This window comes from Arachis ipaensis, chromosome B4 (genome assembly GCF_059453495.1).
Source record: "Arachis ipaensis isolate K30076 ecotype BB chromosome B4, ASM5945349v1, whole genome shotgun sequence".
Classification (NCBI taxonomy): Eukaryota; Viridiplantae; Streptophyta; class Magnoliopsida; order Fabales; family Fabaceae; genus Arachis; species Arachis ipaensis.
Window position 1 is genome coordinate 50,505,793 of NC_142439.1, and position 24,515 is coordinate 50,530,307.

Sequence of the window (24,515 nt, forward strand, 5' to 3'; positions counted from 1 at the left end):
GAAGGGTATAGAGGGTTTGTGTTGTGTGAATTTGAAGAAGAATGGAGGGCTTTATATAGGGAAGGGAGGGGGGAAGGTTTCGGCCATATGGGTGGGTTTGGGTGGGAAATTGGTTTTGAATTTTGAAGGTAGGTGGGGTTTATGAGGTAGGTTTATGGGGAAGAGTGGATGGATGTGAGTGGTGAAGGTTTAATGGGGAAGAGGGATGTAGGTGATAGATGAAGGGTTTTTGGGGAAGAGTGTTTATGGGATTGTGTGAAAGAGGGGTGAGAAGAAGTGAGTGGAGGTAGGTGGGGATCCTGTGGGGTCCACAGATCCTGAGTGGATCCTGTGGGGTCCACAGATCCTGAGGTGTTCAAGGATTTACATACCTGCACCCATTAGGCATGTAAAAATGCCTTTGTACCCAACTCTGGGCGTTCAGCGCCAGGTTGGTGGCCATTTTGGGCGTTCAACGCCCATTTGTGTGCCATTTCTGGCGTTGAACGCCAGAACCATGCCTGCTCTGGCGTTCAGTGCCCAGAAGCTGCCCATTTTGGGCATTCAGCGCCAGAACCATGCTCTGTTCTGGCACTGAACGCCAGACAGATGCTCCTCCAGGGTGTGATTTTTCTTTTGCTGTTTTTGATTCTGTTTTCAATTTTTATATTTATTTTGTGACTCCACATGATCATGAACCTAAGAAAACATGAAAAACAATAAAAATAAGAATTAGATAAACATTGGGTTGCCTCCCAACAAGTGCTTCTTTAATGTCAATAGCTTGACAGTGGGCTCTCATGGAGCCTCACAGATGTGTAGAGCTTTGTTGAGACTCTCCAACACCAAACTTAGAGTTTGGATATGGGAGTTCAACACCAAACTTAGAGTTTGGTTGTGGCCTCCCAACACCAAACTTAGAGTTTGACTGTGGGGGCTCTGGTTGACTCTGCTTTGAGAGAAGCTTTTTCTGCTTCCTCTCCATGGTTGCAGAGGGAGATCCTTGAGTTTTAAACACAAGGGAGTCCTCATTCCATTGAAGGAATATTTCACCTCTGTCAACATCAATCACAGCTCTTGCTGTGGCCAGAAAAGGTCTTCCTAGGATGATGGATTCATCCTCTTCCTTTCCTGTATCTAGGACTATGAAATCAGCAGGGATGTAAAGGCCTTCAACCTTTACTAACACATGCTCTACTTGTCCATAAGCCTATTTTCTTGAACTGTCTGCCATCTCTAATGAGATTTTAGCAGCTTGCACCCCATAGATTCCCAGTTTCTCTATTACAGAGAGGGGCATGAGGTTTATCCCTGAACCAAGGTCACACAGGGCCTTAAAGATCATGGTGCCTATGGTACAGAGTATTATGAACTTTCCAGGATCCTGTCTCTTCTGAGGAAATGTCAGTTGATCCAGATCACTTAGTTCATTGATGAACAAGGGAGGTTCAACTTCCCAAGTATCAATGCCAAATAGTTTGGCATTCAGCTTCATGATTACACCAAGAAACTTGGCAGTTTGCTCTTCAGTAACATCCTCATTCTCTTCAGAAGAGGAATACTCATTAGAGCTCATGAAGGGCATAAGGAGGTTCAATGGGATCTCTATGGTCTCTAGATGAGCCTCAGAGTCCTTTGATTCCTCAGAGGGATGCTCCTTATTGATCACTGGACGTCCTAGGAGGTCTTCCTTCTTGGGATTCACGTCCTCTCCTTCCCTTACAGGTTCGGCCATGGTGCTTATGTCAATGGCCTTGCACTCTCCTTTTGGGTTCTCTTCTGTATTGCTTGGGAGAGTACTAGGAGGGATTTCAGTGATCCTTTTACTCAGCTGGCCCACTTGTGCTTCCAGATTTCTAATGGAAGACCTTGTTTCATTCATGAAACTTACAGTGGCCTTAGATAGATCAGAGACTAGATTTGCTAAATTAGAAGCATTTTGTTCAGAGTTCTCTGTCTGTTGCTGAGTTGATGATGGAAAAGGCTTACTATTGCTAAACCTGTTTCTTCCACCATTGTTAAAGCCTTGTTGAGGCTTTTGATCCTTCCATGAGAAATTTGGATGATTTCTCCATGTTGAGTTATAGGTGTTTCCATAAGGTTCACCTAAGTAATTCACCTCTACTATTGCAGGGTTCTCAGGATCATAAGCTTCTTCTTCATAAGAAGCCTCTTGAGTACTGTTGGATGCAGGTTGCATTCCATGCAGACTCTGAGAGATCGTATTGACTTGCTGAGTCGATATTTTATTCTTAGCCAATATGGCATTCAGAGTATCAACTTCAAGAACTCCCTTCTTCATAGGTGTCCCATTACTCACAGGATTCCTTTCAGAAGTATACATGAACTGGTTATTAGCAACCATGTCAATGAGTTCTTGAGCTTCTGCAGGCGTTTTCTTTAGGTGAATGGATCCACCTGCCGAAGTGTCCAGTGACATCTTTGATAGCTCAGACAAACCATCATAGAATATATCCAGGATGGTCCATTCTGAAAGCATGTCAGAGGGAGACTTTTTGGTCAACTGTTTGTATCTTTCCCAAGCTTCATAGAGGGATTCACCTTCTTTCTGTCTGAAGGTTTGAACATCAGCTCTAAGCTTGCTCAGCTTTTGAGGAGGAAAGTACTTGGCTAAGAAAGCCGTGACCAGCTTATCCCAAGAGTTCAGGCTGTCTTTTGGTTGAGAGTCCAACCATAATCTAGCTCTGTCTCTTACAGCAAAAGGGAAAAGCATGAGCCTATAGACTTCAGGATCTACTCCATTAGTCTTAACAGTATCACATATCTGCAAGAATTCAGTTAAAAACTGAAAAGGATCTTCAGATGGAAGTCCATGAAACTTACAGTTCTGCTGCATCAGAGAAACTAATTGAGGTTTCAGCTCAAAGTTGTTTGCTCCAATGGCAGGAATGGAGATGCTTCTTCCATGTAAATTGGAATTAGGTGCAGTAAAGTCACCAAGCATCTTCCTTACATTATTATTATTTTCGGCTGCCATCTCCTCTGCTTGTTCGAAAATTTCTGAAAGGTTATCTCTGGATTGTTGCATTTTAGCTTCTCTTAGTTTCCTTTTTAGAGTCCTTTCAGGTTCTGGATCTACTTCCACAAGAATGTTCTTTTCCTTGCTCCTGCTCATATGACAAAGAAGAGGGCACAGAATAATAATAATAATAATAGAGATCCTTTATACCACAGTATAGGGATCCCTGTGTGAGTAGAAGAAGAGGGGGAGACAAAGAATGTAATATAATGGAAGAAACATAACTGTGAGGAGGCTAGAGATGTGAGATGAGATGTTAGGATATGAATGAATAAATAGAATAAAATGGGAGAGAGAGAATTTTCGAAAATATTTTTGAAAAAGAGATAGTGATTTTCGAAAATGGTTTTTGAAAAATGTTAGTAATTTTCGAAAATTTTTAAAATAAAAAATAAAAATAAAAATAATTAGTTAATTAAAAAGAAATTTTTTAAAAAGAGGGAAGATATTTTCGAAAATTAGAGAGAGAGAGTTAGTTAGGTAGTTTTGAAAAAGTTAAGAAACAAACAAAAAGTTAGTTAGTTAGTTGAAACAAATTTTGAAAAGATAAGAAGTTAGGAAGTTAGAAAAGATATTTTGAAATCAAATTTTTGAAAAAGATAAGAAGATATTTTTGAAAAGATATGATAGAAATTAGTTTTGAAAAAGATTTGATTTTTAAAATCTCAATTAATGACTTGATTCATAAGAAATCACAAGATATGATTCTAGAACTTAAAGTTTGAATCTTTCTTAACAAGCAAGTAACAAACTTCAAATTTTTGAATCAAAACATTAATTGAGTATGTTATTTTCGAAAATTTGATATAAAAATAAGAAAAAGATTTTTGAAAAATATTTTTGGAATTTTCGAAAATAACTAAGAATTTTGAAAAAGATTTGATTTTTGAAAAAGATTTTGAAAAAGATAAGATTTTCAAATTGAAAATTTGATTTGATTCATAAGAAACAACTTGATTTTAAAAATTTTTGAAAAAGTCAACTCAAATTTTCGAATTTGATGAGAGAAAAATGGAAAGATATTTTTTTGATTTTTTTGAATTTTTATGAAAACATGAAAATTATGCAATGCATGAAATTTTTAGATCAAAACAATGAATGCATGCAAGAATGCTATGAATGTCAAGATGAACACCAAGAACACTATGAAGATCATGATGAACATCAAGAACATATTTTTGAAAAATTTTTAATGCAAATAAAACATGCAAGACACCAAACTTAAAATTCTTTAACGCTTAGACACTAAGAATTCAAGAATGCATATGATAAACATGAAAAGACACAAAACAAAAAAAATCATCAAGATCAAACAAGAAGACTTACCAAGAACAACTTGAAGATCATGAAGAACACTATGAATGCATGATATTTTCGAAAAAAATGCAAGATGCATATGCAAGTGACACCAAACTTATGATATGACTCAAGACTCAAACAAGAAACAGAAAAATATTTTTGATTTTTAATGATTTTCTAATTTTTTTGGTATTTTTCGAAAATTATATGAAAAAGAAAAAATAAGGATTCCAAAATTTTTAACATGAATTCCAGGAATCTTGCATTCTTAGTCTAAAGCTTCAGTCCAGGAATTAGACATGGCTCACTAGCCAGCCAAGCTTTCAATGAAAGCTCCAGTCCAAAACACTAGACATGGCCAATGGCCAGCCAAGCTTCAGCATTTTAACACCAGAGTATATTGCTCTTGATAACAAATTGTAAGCCTCAGTCTAAATAAATTTAGACATGGCTTTACAGCCAGCCAGACTTTACATGCTTCATGAAACACTAGAATTCATTCTTGAAAATTTTGAATAAAAATTTTTTTTTTGAAAACATTTTTTTTTCGAAAACAGATGAGAGAATTTTGAAATATATTTTTGAAAAATTTTTTGAAAAGAGAATAAAAAGAAAATTACCTAATCTGAGCAACAAGATGAACCGTCAGTTGTCCAAACTCAAACAATCCCCGGCAACGGCGCCAAAAACTTGGTGCACGAAATTGTGATGTCCAGGCTCAAACTATTCCTGGCACGTGAGCAACTTGGTATGCGTAATCGTGATTACACGTTAATGATGTAAAATTCATGGCTCTTTCTTTCCCTGGTAATGGCGCCAAGAACATGGTGCCAATACCATGGTTCACAACTTCGATACAACTAACCAGCAAGTGCACTGGGTCGTCCAAGTAATACCTTACGTGAGTAAGGGTCGAATCCCACGGAGATTGTTGGTATGAAGCAAGCTATGGTCACCTTGTAAATCTCAGTCAGGCGGATATAAAATAATCATGGAGTTTTCGAATAATAAATAATAGAATAGGGATAGAGATACTTATGTAAATCATTGGTAGGAATTTCAGATAAGCGAATGGAGATGCTTTTCGTTCCTCTGAACCTCTGCTTTTCTGCTATCTTCATCCAATCAGTCTCACTCCTTTCCATGGCTGGCTTTATGTGATACATCACCACTGTCAATGGCTACTTTCGGTCATCTCTCGGGAAAATGATCCAATGCCCTGTCACGGCACGGCTAATCGTCTGGAGGCATCACCCTTGCCAATGGCTTCATCTTATCCTCTCAGTGAATAATATGCTCACGCACCCTGTCACGGCACGGCTATTTATCTGTCGGTTCTCGATCATGCTGGAATAGGATTTACTATCCTTTTGCGTCTGTCACTAACGCCCTGCAATCGCGAGTTAGGAGCTCGTCACAGTCATTCAATCATTGAATCCTACTCGGAATACCACAGACAAGGTTTAGACTTTCCGGATTCTCTTGAATGCCGCCATCATTCTAGCTTACGCCAGGAAGATTTTGGTTAAGAGATCTAAGAGATATTCATTCTAGCTTAATTCATGTAGAACAGAAGTGTTTGTCAGGCACGCGTTCATAGGGGAGAAGGATGATGAGCGTCACACATAATCATCACCTTCATCACGTTCTTGGGTGCGAATGGATATCTTAGAAGCGAAATAAGATGAGTTGAATAGAAAACAGTAGTACTTTGCATTAATCTTTGAGGAACAGCAGAGCTCCACACCTTAATCTATGGAGTGTAGAAACTCTACCGTATGAAAATACATAAGTGAAGGTCCAGGCATGGTCGAGATGGCCAGCCCCCTAAAACGTGATCAATAGTCTCCTAAGATGAACAATGGATTAAAATTGAGACCAAAGATGCCTAATACAATAGTAAAAGGTCCTATTTATAATAAACTAGCTACTAGGGTTTACATGAGTAAGTAATTGATGCATAAATCTATTTCCTGGGCCCACTTGGTATGTGTTTGGGCTGAGCTTAAGTGTTCCACGTGCAGAGGCCATTTGTGGAGTTGAACGCCAGCTTTTGTGCCAGTTTGGGCGTTCAGCTCTGGTTTTGGCTCCTTTTCTGGCGCTGGACGCCAGATTTGGGTAGAAAGCTGGCGTTGAACGGCAGTTTACGTCGTCTATTCTTGGCCAAAGTATGGACTATTATACATTGTTGGAAAGCCCTGGATGTCTACTTTCCAACGCAATTGGAAGCGCGCCATTTCGAGTTCTGTAGCTCCTTAAAATCCACTTTGAGTGCAGGGAGGTCAGAATCCAACAGCATCAGCAGTCCTTTTTCAACCTCTGAATCTGATTTCTGCTCAAGTCCCTCAATTTCAGCCAGAAAATACCTGAAATCACAAAAAAACACACAAACTCATAGTAAAGTCCAAAAATGTGAATTTAACATAAAAACTAATGAAAACATCCCTAAAAGTGACTAGATCCTACTAAAAACATACTAAAAACAATGCCAAAAAGCGTATAAATTATCCGCTCATCCGTCACTAATGTTGGCTCCATTTCCTTTCTTCAAAGTTAATGCCACTAACTTTTCCCACTAACGTTGGGGCTTTCCTTCCTTCCACGTTAGTGTCTACGTTAGTGTAACTAACGTAGCCACTAACGTGGCTCTTCTCTTCTTCTTTTGGCCTGAAATCAATCAAACAAAGTGCATCAAAGTCTTGCTCTTAATCATGGAATCATGCATCATCCAATTTATCATTCAATTCATGCAAAATTCTCATGAAATCATTCAAAATTCACAATGTTTGCTTGAATCAAGATGTAAGTGAATATCTACCCAAAACTAGCTTATTTTGTAAGAAAATGCATGAAACTACCTTAAAAACAGTAAAGAAAAGGTCAGTGAAACTGGCCAAAATGCCCTGGCATCAATAGGCGTGTGGAGAAGTGTTGTTGTGGGGGTGTTGAGATGTCCTCCGTGTGAATTGTTGGTGAGCTGCATTGTTGTTGGAGTTGTAACGTTTCTGGTATTGGTTTTGATCTTGCTGACTTCCCCACCCAAAGTTTGGGTGGTTTCTCCATCCAGGGTTGTAGGTCTTGGAGTATGGATCATAGTTTTGCCTTGGTGAATTCCCAATGTAGTTGGGTTGCTCCTGACTACCCTCTGCTTCTTCATTCACTCCTTCTTGGGTTGTTGATGAAGTGGAGATTGCTGCTACTTCGTTCCTCTCCATCTTCTTGGTGAGGTCAGCCAGCTGCTGGGTAATGAGCTTGTTTTGGGCCAACAGAGCATCTACATTGTTTAGCTCCATTACTCCTCTTGTGTTCCCTTTTTCGGAAGCATAGAAGTAGTCGTTCTCTGCTACTGTTTCAATAACATCTATGGCTTCCTCAATAGTCTTCTTCTTGTTCAAAGATCCTCCGGATGAATGGTCTACGGCCTTCTTTGACTCATAAGAGAGCCCTTCATAGAAAATATGCAGCTGCACCCATTCATTGAACATATCTGGTGAGCACCTCCTTGTTAAGTCTTTAAACCTCTCCCATGCTTCATATAGAGTCTCACCATCTTGTTGCCTGAAAGTTTGGACCTCAGCTCTCAGCCTATTGATTCATTGAGGGGGGTAAAATCTTGCTAAGAATTTGTTCACCACATCCTCCCAAGTTGTCAAGCTTTCCCTTGGGAAAGATTCCAGCCACTTAGCTGCTTTGTCCCTGAGTGAGAATGGAAATAAGAGCAGTCTATAGGCGTCAAGATGAACACCATTAGACTTCACTGTGTCACATATTCTCAGGAAGGTGGTTAAATGTTGATTGGGGTCTTCTTCAACACCTCCTCCAAACGAATAGTTGTTCGGGAACAAGGGTGATGAGCTGTGGTTTAAGTTCAAAGTTGTTGGCGTGGATTGTTGGCTTTTGGACGCTACTTCCACAATTGCCTGGGTTTAGATTGATGTAAGAGCCCAAAACTCTTCTATCCTCACTAGCATGATTTGCTCTACCTCCTCCCCCATGGTTGTGATCCTCTTCTTCATGATGGTTTTCCATGTTGTCTTCCATGTTTGGTTCAAAGAATTCCTCCTCTTCCTCAGCACTAACCACTTTCTTCCCTCTTGCCTCCCTCTTTAATCTAAGGAAGGTCCTCTCAGGTTCAGAATCAAAGGAAGTTGAAGCCCCGCTTCTTCTCCCTGTCATACAACCATCAAGTGCAAGCAAGAAAAGATAGGTGCAGAAAGTATTTTTGTCAGAATTACTGTTAGTTGTGGGTGATGCAATATATCAAACAGTTAGTGGGTTAGCAAACAGAATTGAAAATAACAAAGAAAAACAAAAGAGTAGAGGGGGAAGGGAAGAAGTTTAACTAAAACATAAAGTAAATCACTCAAACAGAAAATGAAATTCACAAAATAAAAATGCTCAATCTAGTGATCTTCCAATTTAATCATTGTTGATGCACAATCAATCCCCGGCAACGGCGCCATAAACTTGATGCGGGTGGAAACTTTCTCTCAACAAATTTCCTTCGGCAAGTGTACCGAATTTGTCGTCAAGTAAAAACTCACAATAGAGTGAGGTCGAATCCCACAGGGATTGATTGATCAAACAACTTTAATTAGTAGAATGTTCTAGTTGAGCGAATCCAGAATTTGGGTTGAGAGTTGTAGAAAATAAAATGGCAGGAATGTAAATAACAGAAAAGTAAATGCTAGAATTAAAGGATTGGAAGTAAATGACTGAAAGTAAATTGCAGAATTGTAAATGGGAATGGGGGATTTGCTCATAAAAGTAAATGGCAGAAATTAAAGAGAATGGGTAAGATCAGAGATGGGGAGTTCATTGGGCTTAGGAGATATTGCAACCCTCCGGATCAAGTTCATTTTCATCTCTTCCTCAATCAATGCACTCATTGATCTCCTTGGAAATCTTAATTGATTGAATTACAAATTCAATCTCTCAAATCTTGATCAATAGCCAATTCCTTGGTCAATTGCTCATGAGAAGAGATGAAGTATGGTCACTGATTATACCACATGCATTTCCCAAATCAAGTATTGAGAGGGTTATAGTCACATACCCATCCAAACCCAATTTGGTCCAGCATGAGAAAGCATTTCTAGCTTGATCTCTTCATTCCTCTTTCAAGGTTCAAAAGAGATCCAAGTTTGAATAACTTCTTTTCCAAGATAACTACCCAATTGGATGAAGATCGAAAGCTTTCAAGTAAAATCAAGAGAAAAGATAGACGAAGAATAATGAAAATTAGTATTGATCCATCAAATTACGACAGAGCTCCCTAACCCAATGAAAGGGGTTTAGTTGTTCATAGCTCTAGAAAATGAAAACAAAGATGGAGAATACATCATAAAACTAGAAAATGCAGAGAACGTAAAATACAGAGAGTAATTCTCTTTTTCCCCACTTTTCAGAACTCCTTAACAATTCAAAGCTACTCCTATATATACTACTTTTCTCAGCTTGTAGTTGGCTCTTCAAGTATTGGGCCTTTGGATCTTGAGTTTGAAGCAGTTCTCTTCTTCATTTGGGCTTGGCTTTACTTGCAGAGAGAAAGTGTGAAGTGGGCAGAGACTTTAGCTCAGGACGTTAGGGGTGTTAACGTTTAGTGAAAATATGAGTTCGAGAACGTTAGTGACAATCAACTTTCTCACTAACGTTCCTAAGTAAAAGCCACGTTTACTTCAACGTTAGTGGCATAAACGTTGCCACTAACGATGCCTCTAAGTCCTTCGCACACGTTATTGAGACTTAACATTCCCAATAACTTTGAAAAGCCCCCTTTGTTCCCACCTTAGAGCCCATGTTAACTTAGTTAACGTGGCTCTTTAACGTGGGCTTGCCATCCTTCGAGAACGTTAGTGACACTCAACATTGTCACTAACGTTCCAAGGTGCCCCTATGTCTCACGTTAGAGTCTTCGTTAACTAGGTTAACGTGGCTTCTAACGTGGCCATGCTTAGCCATCCCCAACGTTAGTGACAATATTGAATGTCACTAATGTTGGCGTTTCTTTCACTCATCAACGTTAGCTTCCACGTTAACTAAGTTAACGTGGAAGTTAACGTGGCTCCTTGGGGGGTTGTGTGGTTGCTTCCAACGTTAGTGACAATGTTGGGTGTCACTAACGTTGTCGACCACTCTTGCTTCTTACATTAGCTCCCACGTTAACCAAGTTAACGTGGGAGTTAACGTGGTATGTTTCTCCTTAGGCCAACGTTAGTGACAATGTTGAATGTCACTAACGTTGGCGTTTCTCCCCCCTTCTAACGTTAGAGGCCACGTTAACTAAGTTAACGTGGACTCTAACGTGGCCACTTATGAGCATTTCCCAACGTTAGTGACAATGTTAAGTGTCACTAATGTTGGCTCAACTTCCCCTCTCCACGTTAGAATTCTCGTTAACTTAGTTAACGTGACTCTTAATGTGGTCAATGATGGCTTCGAGAGCGTTATTGGCAATCACTTTTCTCATTAACTTTGCAAGTTACCTCCCATTCCTTGCTTTCTTTGGTCCTGAAATCAAGCAATAGAGCGCATCAAAGTTCTAGTCCAAGTCATGGGCAATGCAGCATATAATTTGTCATTAAACTCATGCAAAATCCTCATGAAATAATGTAAAATGCACAATGTATGCTTGAATCAAGGTGTAAGTGAATATCTACCCAAAACTAGCTTATTTCCTAAGGGAATGCATGAAACTAGCTTAAAAAAAGTAAAGAAAAGGTCAGTGAAACTGGCCAAGATACCCTGGCATTAGGAGGGAGCAAGAATCACCAACGTTAGTGACACTCACCTTTATCACTAACGTTGGATTGAGCCACTATGAGCCACGTTAGTTGCCACGTTAATTACATTAACATGGAAGCTAACGTGGAGAAGAGGGATGATGAGCCAATGTTAGTGACACTCACCTTTGTCACTAACGTTGGAGATGACTATCAATACCACGTTAGAAGTCACGTTAACCTAGTTAACGTGAACTCTAACGTGGGAAGTAGGGGCGTTCTGTAGCGTTAGTGACAAAGGTAAGTGTCACTAACACTCTCGAAGATTTGGCAAGCCTACGTTAAAGGCCACGTTAACTATTCTAACGTGAACTCTAACGTAGGGAGAAAGGGGAACTCTTAACGTTATTGAAAAAGGTAAACCCCAATAACGTGCGCGAAGGACCAAGAGGCAACGTTAGTGGTCACGTTGGTGCCACTAACGTTGAAGTTAACATGGACCACTTTGGGTTAGGAACGTTAGTGAAATGGGTGATTGTCACTAATGTTCTCAACCCCACATTTTCACTTAACGTTAACACCACTAACGCCCTAAGCTAAAGTCCCTGCCTACTTCACACTTTCTCTGCAAGTAAAGCTTAGTCCACTGAAGAAGATAACTGCTTCAACTCAAGATCCAAAGGCCCATATCCAAGACTTGAAGAGCCAACTAGATGATCGGAAGAATAGTATAAATAGGGAGAGCTTTGAACTAGAAAAGAGCTTTTGGACATTATTAGAATTACTCTCTGTATTTTTACTTTCTCTGTACTTCTAGTTTAACTTTCAGAATGTACTCTCCATCTTTGCTTTCCATTCCCAGAGCTATGAACAACTAAACCCTTTTCATTGCGTTAGGGAGCTCTGTTGTAATTTGATGGATCAATAATAGTTTTCATTATTCTTCTTCTTTCTTTTCCCTTGATCTTACTAGAAACCTTTCAATCTTCATCCAATTGAGTAGTTATCTTAGAAAAGAAGCTATTCATACTTGGATCTCTTCTGAACCTTGGAAAAGGGATGAAGAGATCATGCTAGAAATACTTTCTCATGTTAGACCAAATTGGGGTTTGGGCGGATATGGTGACATATAATTCTCCCAATACTTTGATTTGGAAATACATGTGGTATAATCAGTGACCACACTTTATCTCTTCTCATGAGCAATTAGACCAAGGAATTGGCTATTGATCTGATTTGAGAGATTGAATTACCAAGGAATTGGAATTCAATCACTTCAGATTTGCCAAGGAGATCAATGAATGCATTGATTGAGGAAGAGATGAAAATAAACTTGATCCAGAGAATGCAACATCTCCTAAGCCCAATGAATTCCCCATTTCTGATCCTACCCATTCTCTTTACTTTATGCCATTTACTTTCATGCTAAACTTCCCTTCCCCTTTTAAGATTCTGCAATTTACTTCCCGTCATTTATTTTCTGCTATTTACTTTCCCGCCATTTAATTTCCTGCAATTCTCAACTCACTTTCTGCTTAGCTCAACTAGAACATTCTTCCAATTAAAGTTGTTTGACCAATCAATCCCTGTGGGATTCGACCTCACTCTGCTGTGAGTTTTTACTTGACGACAATTCGGTATACTTGCCGAGGGAGATTTGTTAAGGGACAAGTTTCCGTGTATCAGTTCCGAATGAAAAATCGATACGAGACACAGCTATCTTCATAGTTGTTATGATGTCCATGGCTATGGCTATGTGAGATTTGGATGCTGTAAGGAACAGACCGATCTCTTCGTCAGGATGGCTTGAAGGAAATAGATCGTTTGAAGATGGATTCTTGCACGTGGCTGATATTTTGAGGGCAAAATTTTCTTTTAGGACGGTAGAATGTAACAACCCTGCTTTTCAAGTACGCAAGATCTTTTCTGAAGGCACGGATTTCTCCAGAAGATCAGTAAAGGGAACACCTCTATTGTATCATCAAGCATCTATATCCTCATTGTCATTATGTCATCTTTAAGTCAAGACCTCTTCTGAGGCAAGCTCGATAGCGCAATTATGAAGATCCTAGTTTTTGAACCGTATCAGTTAGTAGTTTTGATTCTAGTTTTTGTAAATAGTCTCTGTTTGACGAATTGGACTTGATTCATGAGAGAAGAAAGATAATAGTATAATATTATCATTATATTATTATTAGAAGATACTTGAATGATATTATAAGGTTACCTGGTTTGTTTTAGTTAAAAATAGAAAATCAGTTTAACCGAGCTCACAGTTTACTACTACAGCTTAGCACCAGCACTCTCTGATGACTTTAGCAATGCTAAGGCCTCATTATATATTTTCTATTCTCATAATAAATATTTTACTAGTGTTATTTATGCTAGTAGCTTAGAAAAGAATTTTTAGAAATGTTTGTACGAGTGTTTCGATACATCTAGTTTTAGTAGTTATACACTTGAGATATTTTAATATTATTTTAATCCACCTCCAATCCAACCAATCACAACTTACCTTACACCCCCAAGACCCCCAAGGCTGCCTTATTTGCTCATTGTGGCCGAAAATCATCAATAGAAAAAGGAGAGAAAAGTTCTTGGTTCTTAATCTTCAAAGCTTGTTTTCGTTCAAACTAAAACTCAAATCAAAACTCCGATTTCACCAAAATGATCCTCTCTTCTTCCTCTACATAACTGATGAGCGGATAATTTATACGCTTTTTGGCATTGTTTTTAGTATGTTTTTAGTAGGATCTAGTTACTTTTAGGGATGTTTTCATTAGTTTTTATGTTAAATTCACATTTCTGGACTTTACTATGAGTTTGTGTGTTTTTCTGTGATTTCAGGTATTTTCTGGCTGAAATTGAGGGACTTGAGCAAAAATCAGATTCAGAGGTTGAAGAAGGACTGCTGATGTTGTTGGATTCTGACCTCCCTGCACTCAAAGTGGATTTTCTGGAGCTACAGAACTCAAAATGGCGCGCTTCCAATTGCGTTGGAAAACAGACATCCAGGGCTTTCCAGCAATGTATAATAGTTTATACTTTGGCCGAGTTTAGATGACGTAAAAGGGCGTTGAACGCCAGTTCTACGCTGCTGTCTGGAGTTAAACGCCAGAAACAAGTCACAAACCAGAGTTGAACGCCAAAAATACGTTACAACCTTGCGTTCAACTCCAGAAAGAGCCTCTGCACGTGTAACATTCAAGCTCAGCCCAAGCACACACCAAGTGGGCCCCGGAAGTGAATTTATGCATCAATTACTTACTTTTGTAAACCTTAGTAGCTAGTTTATTATAAATAGGACTTTTTACTATTGTATTAGATATCGGGGATCATGGATTGTATTCTGATCCTGTGATCACGTTTTAGGGGGTTAGCCATTCGGCCATGCCTGGACCTTCATTACTTATGTATTTTCAACGGTAGAGTTTCTGCACTCCATAGATTAAGGTGTGGAGCTCTGCTGTTCCTCAAAGATTAATGCAAAGTACTACTGTTTTCTCTTCAATTCATCTTATTTCGCTTCTAAGATATTCATTCGTACTTCAACCTGAATGTGATGAACGTGACAATCATCATCATTCCCTATGAACGCGTGCCTGACAACCACCTCCGTTCTACCTTAGATTGAATGAGTGTCTCTTAGATCTCTTAATCGGAATCTTTGTGGTGTAAGCTAGAATGATGGCGGCATTCTAGAGAATCCAGAAAGTCTAAACCTTGTCTGTGGTATTCCGAGTAGGATTCAATGATTGAATGACTGTAACGAGCTTCAAACTCGCGATTGCTGGGCGTAGTGACAGACGCAAAAGGAGGGTGAATCCTATTCCAGCATGATCGGGAACCTCAGATGATTAGTCGTGCCGTGACAGGGCATCTTGGACCATTTTCACAAGAGGAGGGGATGTAGCCACTGACAACGGTGATGCCCTTGCATAAAGCCAGCCATAAAAAGGAGTAAGACTGATTGGATGAAGACAGCAGGAAAGCGGAGGTTCAGAGGAACGATTGCATCTCCATACGCTTATCTGAAATTCTCACCAATGATTTACATAAGTATTTCTGTCCTTATTTTATTATATTAAATTCGAAAACTACATAACTATTTTATATCCGCCTGACTGAGATTTACAAGGTGACCATAGCTTGCTTCATACCAACAATCTACGTGGGATTCGACCCTTACTCACGTAAGGTATTACTTGGACGACCCAGTGCACTTGCTGGTCAGTTATGCGAAGTTGTGAAGATATGTTTAGACCATGGCTCTGTGCATCCGTTTTTGGTGCCATTGCCAAGGAATCAATTTCGAACAACAATTCACAACCTGAGTAACAATTTCGCATACCAAGTTTTTGGCGCCGTTGCCGGGGATTGTTCGAGTTTGGACAACTAACGGTTCATCTTGTTGCTCAGATTAGGTAATTTTCTTTTTTTTTTAATTTTCAAAAATTCTTCAAAAATCTTTCAAAAATTTCTCATCAGTTTTTGAAAAAAAAATGTTTTCAAAAATATTTTTTTCTTCAGAATTTTTAAGAATGAATTCTAGTGTTTCATGAAGCATGTGAAGTCTGGCTGGCTGTAAAGCCATGTCTAAATTCATTTGGACTGAGGCTTCCAATTTGTTATCAAGAGCAAGCTAGTTGTTGCTAATCCACCTGCTGCTGTTCCTGATCTACATTCTAAAGCTTGGCTGGCTATTAAGCCATGCCTGACCCTTTGATTGGAGCTTTAGACTAAAGAGCATAAGATTCCTGGAATTCATATTAAAAATTTTGGAATCCTTATTTTTCTTTTTCAAAATGATTTTCAAAAAAAAATTAATTAAAAAAAATACAAAAAAATCATAAAATCATAAAAATAAAAAATATTTTGTGTTTCTTATTTGAGTCTTGAGTCATGTTATAAGTTTGGTGTCAATTGCATGTGCATCTTGCATTTTTTCGAAAATTTCATGCATTCATAGTATTCTTCATGATCTTCAAGTTGTTCTTGGTAAGTCTTCTTGTTTGATCTTTGCATTTGCATGTTTTGTGTCTTTTCTTGTTTTTCATATGCATTCTTGAATTCTTAGTGTCTAAGCATTAAAGATTTCTAAGTTTGGTATCTTGCATGTTTTCTTTGCATTAAAAATTTTTCAAAAATGTGTTCTTGATGTTCATCATGATCTTCATAGTGTTCTTAGTGTTCATCTTGACATTCATAGCATTCTTGCATGCATTCATTGTTTTGATCCAAAAATTTTCATGCATTGCATCATTTTCATGTTTTTCTCTCATCATTCAAAATTCAAAAATCAAAAAAAAAAAAAAATATATATATATATATATATATCTTTCCCTCTTTTCTCTCATAAATTCGAAAATTTGAGTTGACTTTTTCAAAAAATTTTAAAATCTAGTTGTTTTTATGAGTCAAATCAAATTTTCAATTTTAAAAATCTTATCTTTTTCAAAATCTTTTTCAAAAATCAAATCTTTTTCTTCTTTCTTAGTTATTTTCGAAAATTCTAAAAATATTTTTCAAAAATCTTTTTCTTATTTTTATATCAAATTTTCGAAAATAACAATAACAATTAATGTTTTGATTCAAAAATTTCAAGTTTGTTACTTGCTTGTTAAGAAAGATTCAAACTTTAAGTTCTAGAATCATATCTTGTGATTTCTTGTGAATCAAGTCATTAATTGTGATTTTAAAAATCAAATTTTTTTCAAAACTAATTTCAATCATAGCTTTTCAAAAAAATCTTCCTTATCTTATCTTTTTCAAAATATGATTTCAAAATATCTTTTCTAACTTCCTAACTTCTTATCTTTTCAAATTTGTTTCAACTAACTAACTAACTTTTTGTTTGTTTCTTATCTTTTTTCAAAACTACCTAACTAACTCTATCTCTCTCTAATTTTCGAAAATATCTTCCCTCTTTTTCAAAAATTCTTTTTAATTAACTAATTATTTTAATTTTTTATTTTAATTTTCGAAAAAAAATCACTAACCTTTTTCAAAAACTATTTTCGAAAATCACTAACCATTTTTCAAAAACAATTTTCGAAAATTCCCTCTCTCTCTTTTCTTCTCATGTTCTTCCACTCACCTAAAGGGAACTAAGAGGAAACTAAGAGAAGCTAAATTACAACTATCCAGCAAGCACCTGTTAGAAATTTTCGAACAGGAAGAGGAGATGGCAGCCGAAAATAATAATAATGCAAGGAGGATGCTTGGTGACTTTACTGCACCTAATTCCAATTTACATGGAAGAAGCATCTCCATTCCTACCATTGGAGCAAACAACTTTGAGCTAAAACCTCAGCTAGTTTCTCTGATGCAGCAGAACTGCAAGTTTCATGGACTTCCATCTGAAGATCCTTTTCAGTTCTTAACTGAATTCTTACAGATCTGTGATACTGTTAAGACTAATGGAGTAGATCCTGAAGTCTACAGGCTCATGCTTTTCCCTTTTGCTGTAAGAGACAGAGCTAGAATATGCTTGGACTCTCAACCCAAAGACAGCCTGAACTCTTGGGATAAGCTGGTCACGGCTTTCTTAGCCAAGTTCTTTCCTCCTCAAAAGCTGAGCAAGCTTAGAGCTGATGTTCAAACCTTTAGACAAAAAGAAGGTGAATCCCTCTATGAAGCTTGGGAAAGATACAAACAGCTGACCAAAAAGTGTCCTTCTGACATGCTTTCAGAATGGACCATCCTAGATATATTCTATGATGTTTTATCTGAGCTATCAAAGATGTCATTGGATACTTCTGCAGGTGGATCCATTCACCTAAAGAAAACGCCTGCAGAGGCTCAAGAACTCATTGACATGGTTGCTAATAACCAGTTCATGTACACTTCTGAGAGGAATCCTGTGAGTAATGGGACGCCTATGAAGAAGGGACTTCTTGAAATTGATACTCTGAATGCCATATTGGCTCAGAACAAAATATTGACTCAGCAAATCAATATGATTTCTCAGAGTCTGAATGGAATGCAAGCTGCATCCAACAGTACTCAAGAGGCATCTTCTGAAGAAGAAGCTTATGATCCAGAGAACCCTGCAATAGCAGAGGTAAATTATATGGGTGAAACTTATGGAAACACCTATAATCCATCATGGAGAAATCACCCAAATCTGTCATGGAAGGATCAAAAGCCTCAACAAGGCTTTAATAATGGTGGAAGAAACAGGTTTAGCAATAGCAAGCCTTTTCCATCATCCACTCAGCAACAGACAGAGAACTCTGAACAAAATACTTTTAATTTAGCAAACTTAGTCTCTGATCTATCCAAGGCCACTGCAAGTTTCATGAATGAAACAAGGTCTTCCATGAGAAATTTGGAAGCACAAGTGGGCCAGCTGAGTAAAAGGATCACTGAAATCCCTCCTAGTACTCTCCCAAGCAACACAGAAGAGAATCCAAAAGGAGAGTGCAAGGCCATTGACATAAGCACCATGGCCGAACCTATAAGGGAAGGAGAGGACGTGAATCCCAAGGAGGAATACCTCCTGGGACGTCCAGTATTCAATAAGGAGCTTCCCTCTGAGGAACCTAAGGAATCTAAGACTCATCTAGAGACCATAGAGATTCCATTGAACCTCCCTATGCCATTCATGAGCTCTGATGAGTATTCCTCCTCTGAAGAGAACGAGGATGTTACTAAAGAGCAAGCTGCCAAGTTCCTTGGTGCAATCATGAAGCTAAATGCCAAATTATTTGGTATTGAGACTTGGGAAGATGAACCTCCCTTGTTCACCAATGAACTAAGTGATCTGGATCAACTGACATTGCCTCAGAAGAGACAGGATCCTGGAAAGTTCATAATACCTTGTACCATAGGCACCATGATCTTCAAGGCTCTGTGTGACCTTGGTTCAGGGATAAACCTCATGCCCCTCTCTGTAATAGAGAAACTGGGAATCTATGGGGTACAAGCTGCTAAAATCTCAGTAGAGATGGCAGAAAATTCAAGAAAGCAGGCTTATGGACAAGTAGAGGACGTGTTAGTAAAGGTTGAAGGCCTTTACATCCCTGATAATTTCATAGTCTTGGATACTGGAAAGGAAGAGGATGAATCTATCATCCTAGGAAGACCTTTCCTAGCCACAGCAAGAGCTATGATTGATGTGGACAGAGGAGAATTGATCCTTCAATTAAATGAGGACAACCTTGTGTTTACAACTCAAGGATCTCTCTCTGCATCCATGGAGAGGAAGCATAAAAAGCTTCTCTCAAAGTAGAGTCAACCAAAGCCCCCACAGTCAAACTCTAAGTTTGGTGTTGGGAGGCCACAACCAAACTCTAAGTTTGGTGTCAAACCCCCATATCCAAACTCTAAGTTTGGTGTTGGGAGGTCTCAACAAAGCTCTGCACATCTGTGAGGCTCCATGAGAGCCCACTGTCAAGCTATTGACATTAAAGAAGCGCTTGTTGGGAGGCAACCCAATGTTTATTTATCTAATTTTATTTTTGTTTTTCATGTTTTATTAGGTTCATGATCATGTGGAGTCACAAATAAATATAAAAATTGAAAACAGAATCAAAAACAGCAGAAGAAAAATCACACCCTGGAGGAAGACCTTACTGGCATTTAAACGCCAGTAAGAAGCATGTTTTGGGCGTTCAACGCCAGAACAGAGCATGGTTCTGGCGCTGAACGCCAGAAATGGGCAGCATCTGGGCGTTTGAACGCCAGAAATGCACCCTGGAGGAGAGCTGGCGCTGAACGCCCAGAACAAGCTTGGTTCTGGCGTTCAACGCCAGAAATAGGCTACAAATGGGCGTTCAACGCCCAGAACAAGCACCAACCTGGCGCTGAACGCCCAGAGTTGTGTGCAAGGGCATTTTACATGCCTAATTTGGTGCAAGGTTGTAAATCCTTGAACACCTCAGGATCTGTGGACCCCACAGGATCCCCACCTACCTCCACTCACTTCTTCTCACCCTTCTTTCACACAATCCCATAAACGCTCTTCCCCAAAACCCTTCACCAATCACCTCAATCTCTCTTCCCCATCACCTCTTCACCACTCACATCCATCCACTCTTCCCCATAAACCTACCTCATAAACTCCACCTACCTTCAAAATTCAAAATCAATTTCCCACCCAAACCTACCCTAAATGGCCGAACCTTAACCCCCCTCCCTTCCCTATATAAAGCCTTCCATTCTTCCTCATTTTCACACAACACAACCCTCTCTTCTCTTCTTGGCCGAAACACAACCCTTTCTCCCTCTCCTCCATTTCTTCTTCTTCTTCATCTATTCTTTCTTCTCTTGCTCGAGGGAAAGCAAAATTCTAAGTTTGGTGTGGTAAAAGCATAAGCTTTTTGTTTTTCCATTACCATTGATGGCACCTAAGACCGGAGAATCCTCTAGAAAAGGGAAAGGGAAGACAAAAGCTTCCACCTCCGAGTCATGGGAGATGAAAAGGTTCATCTCCAAAGCCCATCAAGACCACTTCTATGATGTTGTGGCCAAGAAGAAGGTGATCTCCGAGGTCCCTTTCAAACTCAAAAGAAATGAGTATCCGGAGATCCGACATGAAATTCAAAGAAGAGGTTGGGAAGTTCTAACAAACCCCATCCAACAAGTCGGCATCCTAATGGTTTAAGAGTTCTATGCTAATGCATGGATCACTAGGAACCATGATCAAAGTAAGAACCCAAACCCAAAGAATTATCTCACCATGGTTCGGGGGAAATACTTAGATTTTAGTCCGGAAAATGTGAGGTTGGCGTTCAACTTGCCAAACATGGAAGAAAACGCACGCCCCTACACAAGGAGAGTCAACTTTGATCAAAGGTTGGGCCAAGTCCTCATGGACAAATGTGTAGAAGGAGCTCAATGGAAGATTGACTCAAAAGCAAACCGGTTCAACTAAGAAGACTGGACCTTAAGCCTGTAGCTAGAGGATGGTTGGAGTTCATTCAATGCTCAATCATTCCCACTAGCAACCGGTCTGAAGTTACTATAGACCGGGCCATCATGATCCATAGCATCATGATTGGAGAAGAGGTGGAAGTTCATGAGATTATACCTCAAGAACTCTACAAGGTGGCTGACAAGTCCTCCACTATGGCAAGGTTAGCCTTTCCTCACCTCATCTACCACCTACGCAATTCGGCTGGGATTGACATAGAGGGAGATATCCTCATTAAAGAGGACAAGCCCATCACTAAGAAAAAGATGGAGCAAGCAAGAGAGCCCATTCATGGAGCTCAAGAGGCGCATGAAGCTCATCACCATGAGATCCCGGAGATGCCTCAAATGCATTTTCCTCAAATGCATTTTCCTCTACAAAACTATTCATACTTGGATCTCTTCTGAACCTTGGAAGAGGAATGAAGAGATCATGCTAGAAATGCTTTCTTATGTTGGACCAAATTGGGGTTGGATGGGTATGTGACTATAACCCTACCAACACTTGATTTGGGAAAGCATGTGGTATAATCAGTGACCATACTTCATCTCTTCTCATGAGCAATTGACCAAGAAATTGGCTATTGATCAAGATTTGAGAGATTGAATTACAAGGAATTTTAATTTGATCACTTAAGATTACCAACGAGATCAATGAACGCATTGATTGAGGAAGAGATGAGAATGAACTTGATCCGGAGGATTGCAATATCTCTTGATCCCAATGTTCATTTTATTTTTAGTTCTTACATTTACTTTTCTTGCCATTTTACTTTTCTACACTTTATTGCTTTCTTTACTTTTATGCCATTTACATTTCCTTGTTGCTTATCACTCCAATCTGATTCGTCTAACTAGGATAATCAATTAACCATTGATTGCTTAATCCGTTAATCTCTGTGGGATTCGACCTCACTCTTTTGTGAGTTATTACTTGAAGACAATTCGGTACACTTGCCGAAGGAAAATTGTTGAGAGACAAGTTTTCGTGCTATCAAGTGTATGGCGCCGTTGCCAGGGATTAATTGTGATTAACAAACTACCGGTTGATTGATTTACTAGATTAGACACTTTTCTTTTGTCTTTATTTTCTTTTGTTTCTTTATTTTCTTTTGCTAACCAACTGTTTGTGATATTACCTCACTAAAAATCCCTTCATTTATTACAATGGAGATTCTAATGTCTTTTGGTAAGTATTGTTTGAGACAGAGCTTTTTGCATAAAAGAAAGGAGCATCCATCATATTTTAGTCAATCAAATTTCATGGGAAACTCTCCACTACAACAGAATGATTCAATTTACTATGCTCATGGTGGGTGGGAGTATCAAGAACATGAAATGGGGTACTTTCCAGAGCCACAAAATGGTCCATATTTTGGTGAAATTGATCACTACTCAAGTTGTGGCTGGGAAGATCAAAATCAAAGAGATTTCACTCATTCATACCCAATTCATCAAGAGCAATCACCTCTCAATTATACAACCTCACCTTCAAGTTTTACATGCCTAAATTCTTCATCATTTGAGTATGCCTCAGCACAAAAGTCTATCCCAAATCCATACAATTCATTTCACCATCCACAAAACTCAATCCACTACCCACAAGAATCATACCACTTTCAAAACACACAACCACAAAACAACCAATTCCATTCACAAGCCAACCCCGACCAACCATTACAACCTACCCAACCTCCTTTAGATAGACTTGCTAGGATGGAACTCATCATGGAAGAGCTCAAAAAAAAGTAGAGAAGAAGAGAGACTCGCTAGGATAGAACTCCTCCTTGAAGAAATAATAAAGACAAACGAAGAGGAGAAAATAGCAGAAAGGGACCATGAAGAAAAATTGAGGCAGAATGCACAACTCTATTCTGAAGAACAATTCATTGAAGAGCTGAGATCACAAAGAGAGACCACTTCACTCTCTCCAGAAACAGAGGAGTTCATTCAAAGGTCAAGAATAAGGGAGGAAGTCAATCAAGAGAACCCACACTCCAATGAAACAGAGAGTTTCATAGAGGGTGAGTTCATTGAACCACCAATTCAAGAAGCTCTTGATGAAGAGGATGCTCCAACCATCATACAATACCCAAATCCTGAAATCAAGGTGGTGAAGGAAATCAACATGAGCAATAAAAAGAGGATGGTGACCAAGAAAAGAAGGACAATATCCATGAAGAAGAAAAGGTCAACTAAAAGCCATCCCACCCCTACCCCAACAAGCAAGTTTACACAAGCTAACAACAAAAGAAAGCTTGATGGGGAAAGGCACTCAAAACAAGGGGCATTAACTGGCTCCTCTTTCCTCTTGAGGTCATTCCTCTTAACAAACTGAAAGAAGAGGAAGAAAGTCATGAACAACATGTCAAGCTAATGACATTAAAAGAGCACTTGTTGGGAGGCAATCCAACCGTAGGTAACATTTTCTTTCCTTGCATAGTTTACTTTCAATAATTTGACATATGATTGCATTCTAAGTTTGGTGTTGCCATGCAAAAAAATGTTTTTCAATCTTCACAAGGTATTTGCATCATTCTAAAATGACAGTGTCACACTAAGTTTGGTGTTGCCACTTAACTTTCATGCAGAGTACCATGCCAACACCACTTATTAATGCAATCAAAATGTCTCTGTTTGTATCTCTTGTGCCTTTATCGTATCCTTAATCTTGCTTGCTGAAACACATGCATACTCACACTTCATTCTAAGACGTTCATGATCCATCATAGACCCCATCACCACTGTTTTACTTGTTGCTTGAGTATAAGCAATCATTCTAGGTTTGGTGTGGGAAGGAGAAGAATATGAGGAAAAGGGCAACAATAATGAAGATAAAATACAAGGTGGTAAAGTTCCTTTCTCCTCTTACTTATTTCCACCACTTTAATTTGAATGATTGTCTTCTATTTTCTTTGTACGCATGTGTGATTACTCCTTGTGAATAAGCATAATTTGATATTTGATTTGTAACATGTTGCTATGATATCATGATTATCATCTTGAATTTTACTTGCACCCAATATCTCTAAGAATGTAACAAAGAAATCATTCTTTTGAAAGGAAAATATTGAAGAATTTTATAAATCTTGGGGCAAGCAAAAGATTAAGAGGAGTGGAGGTTCTGATTGTATGATTGTGTATTGAGGTTGTATGTTTGTGAAAACTTGCATGGGAGCTCATAGACAGGAATTGAAATTCAGAAAAGTATTATGGAATTTCTCAAACATCTATTGATCCAAGAAGCAGCAACAAAAGAAAACAAAAGAATAAGAAAAACAAAGAACAAGCCCAAGGCTTTGAGCATCAATTACTAGGAAGAAAAAAAAAAGAAACAAGAACTCAAAGAGTTATTGTCCTAGTTACGTGCTTGTGGTGGATTTGTGTCAAAGAGAGAGGCTTGAGCAAGTATATCCTAAGGGGTGCTTCAACACCTAATACCTTAGACCAACTGGTTTGGGAGTATTGATTGAAAGCTTATCTTAAAAAGCCGCTTTGAGACATGATACCTAGAGTCGAGGCCAAGATACAAAAAGAAAAGAAAAATGCTAGAAAATAAG

At 38.7% G+C, this 24,515-nt stretch overlaps 1 non-coding gene and 1 pseudogene across 1 annotated transcript; one reads left to right on the forward strand and one right to left on the reverse strand.

Annotated features, from left to right (window-relative positions):
- Positions 1-7,803: 7,803 nt before the first annotated feature.
- On the forward strand, positions 7,804-7,905 carry LOC148567523 (small nucleolar RNA R71; annotated as a pseudogene).
- A 9,715-nt stretch (positions 7,906-17,620) lies between these two features.
- LOC148567524 (small nucleolar RNA R71) lies at positions 17,621-17,728 on the reverse strand. Its single transcript, XR_015882493.1, has one exon. It is a non-coding gene; the product is annotated as a small nucleolar RNA R71 (small nucleolar RNA).
- Positions 17,729-24,515: the final 6,787 nt, after the last annotated feature.